Consider the following 5,000-nt stretch of genomic DNA (forward strand, 5'->3'; position numbering starts at 1 on the left):
TCTAACATAACCCAACTTAACACACGGATGAAAACGCTAATGTTGTTCCAGTATTATACGTACCAGTGTGTCTTGTTTGCGTATGTTGCAGTGTTATTTCAGCTGTACCATGTCTTGTATGCGTCAGGTTGCAGTGTTATTTCAGCCGTACCGTGTCTTGTATGCGTCAGGATGCAGTGTTATTTCAGCCGTACCGTGTCTTGTTTGCATCAGGTTGCAGTGTTATTTCAGCCGTACCGTGTCTTGTTTGCGTCAGGTTGCAGTGTTATTCGCAGCGCGCCAACCTGAAGTAATCTGTGGAATAGGAGGCATCTGGCGGCGGCTGGCGGGGCAAAGGAAGAGAAGGGAGAGGAGGGAGAACAACACGAGGAGTCTTAGTGCGTCCCTTGAACTGAGTGTTGCTGGAGGATGGTTAACATGATGCATTCCAGCCACTCTTAGTGCGGTAGTGTGTGTGTGTGTGTGTGTGTGTGTGTGTGTGTGTGTGTGTGTGTGTGTGTGTGTGTGTGTGTGTGTGTGTGTGTTTGCCTCGGTATATGTCTAATTTTCTATCTAATTTATTATTTCTCTCTCTCTCTCTCTCTCTCTCTCTCTCTCTCTCTCTCTCTCTCTCTCTCTCTCTCTCTCTCTCTCTCTCTCTCTCTCTCTTTGCGCTTTCTAGACTTTTTTTTTCTTTATTCTGCTGTTTCCTTCTCTTCGTCTCACTTCCATTTTTTCTCTGTGCAATTTTTTCCTGTCTATCTCCTAATGTGCCCTCCTTTCCCTTCCTTTTGTTTCCTTCCTCCTTTTCCTTCCTTCTGTTTCCTCACGTATTGTTAATTACGTTTTACTCGCTTCTTTTCCCTTTCCCTTTGCAATAACGCCTCCTAGCATCACTCATTTCATCTTCTTTCTCTTCTCTCCAGCCTCAGTCGCACTCAACTGAGGCATAAGCAAAGGCTGTACAAGTGATATTCTTCACTTTCCTAGATAACCAGTTCTTTCATCTATTTGAACCATAATGTAAATGTGAGTTATGTCCTTTAAATATATTTGAATAAATCATTAACATATATTCCTTATTCTTACCCACGAGCAATACATGTGTGGAATGTCTTTATAGAAACTTGTACCATTAGAATTTTTTCGCATGCACTCGTAAACTGCATGCGAACATCACTACTTTCATTGCTATCCTTTAAGAAACTACCGAATAAATTACTTTTTACCATTAGAATTTACTACTATACGCACTCGTGAATTGCACACAAGCATCAATATTTTCATCGCTATCGACAGTAACACCTCACTTAGAAAGATCGCGGTCACAGCAAGGCACCCGAAGTAGCAGGTCGAGGGGAGGAGCGGAGCGTCGGGAAGAGAACAGGTGGTCATGTTATTCAAACGCCTGCCATCCGTCAGTAGCGACAACGAACATTTATATCCCCACGTGTTTTTGTGCCTTGAGCCATCCCCCCTTTCAGTATGTGAAATATCTAACCTTATCTCTCATGGTTTTAATCTTTATAAACAAGAACTGAACCAGAGCAGAGCAGTAAAATTCGATGTACACACAGAGATAACACGCATGTGCAATTCTAGTAAGCGTAGGAAGTTCGCGGTGCAAACCCTGGAGGAAAACCTCTACAGTCACTGCTGGACACCGTGTCATCCTGCAGTGACGTGGACACAAGCATGGTATCAAGCAGGTGTGTGGGAGTGTATTAGCAAGCCCGTCCTACCACATGTGAGTAAAGGCGAGAGACATGAAGAGAGATTCAAACATGGGTAGTCCCCCGGAGCATAGAATTATTAATATTTTTTTTTTATTACAGATAGGACAGTTAAATACCTTATTAGTTAAGTGTATGTGAGAGTAAATGCAAAATGTCACTTTTAATATATACTTTTTTTTTTTTTATGTAAGAGGGGTTAGTTAAGTTAGTAAGAAAGAAAGCGATGAAAAGAATACATTTTACAGTCTCTTCCCAGTTCAAAGATTGGATGTGGCTGTAGAACAAGTAAAGATGTCTCAGAGTAATTGGTAATTAGGAAAAGATGTACCAAGTGGCAGTCAAAGAGTTAAACACTAATTATACAGCTTTGTGACTCGTCTCTGATCGGCGCCACACACACACACACACAAACACAGGGTAGTGGAGCGGATGGAAGTGCATTGTTATCACACACCACACCACACCACCACCTCAACACACACCACGGTCCTTGGCTCCCCGCCCCGCCTCGCCTCGCCCCGCCAAGCCCCGCCCCAACCCGGCGCGACTAAGGTAACAATTTCCTGTCTCTCCCCATCAATATTTAGCGTAATTTGCAGGATTTTACAGGTGTTTTCTAGACTCGGGCGTGTAGGAGGAGGAGAAACAGGAGAAGGTGGAGAAAGTGAAGGGGAGAGGTGTATGAAGAGAAGGGAAGAGGAGGAGAGGTAGAGAGAAGAGGAGGAAAAAAAAAAAACATTTCAGCCACATATTATCATTTATTTTTTTATTAACGGAGATGGTGCAGTTTTGATATCTAATTTATTATTAGAAAAATATAATAAGTTGTGAAATATAATAAAATTTGGTCTAGCTGTGCTTTTTATTTGACGATAAAATAACAATTTCGTCATTTTATTTATTTTCAGTTTTCTTATTAGCACGCCTAGGATTGTTTTAGTATTTAATTTAGGACTTAAAAAATATAAGGAACATGTACCAAGTAATAATATCCGATAAAGTCTAGTCTAGCTTCGTATCTTCCAATTTAAAATAAATCCGTTACTGGATTTAAAAAATTATTTTCTTTATACGACGAGGAATTTGTTTTCTTTATTTATCTGGAAAGTGAAAAAATTTTTTTTGTGTTCAGAATATGTAATAGGATCTAATCTGTCTGTGTTTTCTTTCTCGATATTATGATTTTTTTTTTTGAGGTGCCGTTCGTAAAAGTTAGATAGTTTTTATTTTTTTTTTTAGTATTAGTCAACCCGGAAAAAAAAATTATATTCACGGTATTGGTTAAAGTAAATGGCAAGTCAGAATATGTAGTGCATTCCAGTCTGGGTGCTTTCTTTCTTTCCGCGATTTTCAAAATGAATTGCTTTACGTAAATATAAGGGCCGAGACGCACATTTTCCCTTCCTCCCGCCTTGTCTATACATCAATATTTAGCTAAACTTCCGGGTGTTTCAAGAGTCAGACGTGAAGGAAAAATCAGAATTAACCACGAAAATAGATAAATAACCCCAGAAATTACTCAAGGGAGGCTTAAATAAATTGACCTCTGCAGCCCCGTTCAGAGCGCCCACCATGAAAACATGTCATCAGGACCCAGACCGAGACTTTTCCTCCTCCCTCCCCATGCCCCTTCGTCAATATTTCCTTCAATATCAAAGGTTTTGCAGGTATTTCTAGGCGTTTTCCAGACTGAAGTGCGTAGATTGTAGTAGTAGGAAGAGGAAGAAATGAGGAATGGAGAAGGATGATTGAGAGAGATGAAAATAATAGTAATAGTAGTAGTTATTATTCGTGTGTGTGTGTGTGTGTCAAATCCACTGTGATTCATACACATGGCTTTCTGAGTGGCCGATACCCGCAGCAGAAGCAGGTCAGGCAATGTGAGTGAGTGTGTGAGGGAGAGTGCATGAGAGTTTACGTGAGAACAAGACGGAGAGAGTGTGATGGAGTGTAGTAGTAGTAGTAGTAGTAGTAGTAGTAGTAGTAGTAGTAGTAGTAGTAGTAGTAGTAGTAGTAATAGTAGTAGTAGTAGTAGTAACAGTAGCAGCAGCAGCAGCAATGTTATTATTATTAAGAGTGTGAATAGTGTGTGTGTGTGTGTGTGTGTGTGTGTGTGTGTGTGTGTTTCCTTGCCTGTGCCGGCCTGTGTGGGATTGCTGGCATGGTATAGAGATAGATAAACAACGACTGGTACTACTACTACTACCACTACTACTACTGTGTGTGTGTGAGACTCACGGAAAGAGTGTAAGAGGGTAGGTAGATTCGGCAAGTGTGCAGGCAATCCCTTCACGGCTCTGATTCCGGTCAAGGACAGTCAGGAGGAGGAGGAGGAGGAGGAGGAATCTGGAGTGGGTCTGTTTGGGCCTCGCTTTAAATTAGGCAGCCCACTTGTCCTGTCGTTTCTCAGGCACTAAACCCGCCGCCGGCAAGGAAGCAGCGCCCCGCCTTTGCCGAGGGGGAAAATGAGCTTGTCCTCAGAAGCGGCCGACGCGTCACGCTGCCAGCAGATTTTATTAATATTAATGACGCAGAAATTCACTGAGTGTACGAATTCACGAATACTCGTTAGGAAGAATAACGTAATTTGCAATAATTTAGTGGTGATATTTTGAGCGAGAAAAAATGTTGTGCTAATATATTAACAATATGATTTAATCAGACTGTAGCTTCATGGTGCATTTCTCTGGCAGGAACACTGGGAAACTACAAAATCTTAACTATGATGAAATAGGAATTCTCCTGAAAAATAGACAGGAAAGTGTTAGCGTGTTTCGTCAAAGATGTACGTCGAGTTTCCTGTAGGTAAAGTTTTCATTGCGTAAAGCGTGTACAAAGAGAGAGTAAATAATGACATAACAAGGAGCACCAGCATAGTCTGTATAACTAACGTGTATATGAATTCTGAAAACATAGAAAAATCATATCACTTTTTTTTTTTTTTTTACTGAAGCGGAAAAAAAAACACGATTTGTGAGTGTAAGAGAAAAAATTCACATCGACAGTAAAAATTCATAAAAGTAAAAAAAAAATTTCGCAGTGTTAAAATAATTGTTATGATTTTTCTTGACTCAAAGGAGCGCCAGTCAAAGGCCACAGACATCAGAGAAAAATGAAGTCGTCGTTGCAAAAAAAAACTATGTATATATAGAAATTTCTTGCATATACAGTAAGCGTTAACATTTTAGTGTTGTTCATAAATCAAAATGTGAAATGCATTGCTTAGGAAGTCGTGGCCAAGTACTATACTACTACTACTAGTGCTACTACTTTTACTACTACTAC

At 40.3% G+C, this 5,000-nt stretch overlaps 1 protein-coding gene across 5 annotated transcripts in view; it reads right to left on the reverse strand.

Annotated features, from left to right (window-relative positions):
• Positions 1 to 5,000, reverse strand: part of LOC135107371 (uncharacterized) — a 170,886-nt gene that overhangs the window by 20,819 nt on the left and 145,067 nt on the right. The gene's annotated exons all lie outside the window — the stretch shown is intronic.

The sequence above is a fragment of the Scylla paramamosain genome, chromosome 15 (genome assembly GCF_035594125.1).
Source record: "Scylla paramamosain isolate STU-SP2022 chromosome 15, ASM3559412v1, whole genome shotgun sequence".
NCBI lineage: Eukaryota > Metazoa > Arthropoda > Malacostraca > Decapoda > Portunidae > Scylla > Scylla paramamosain.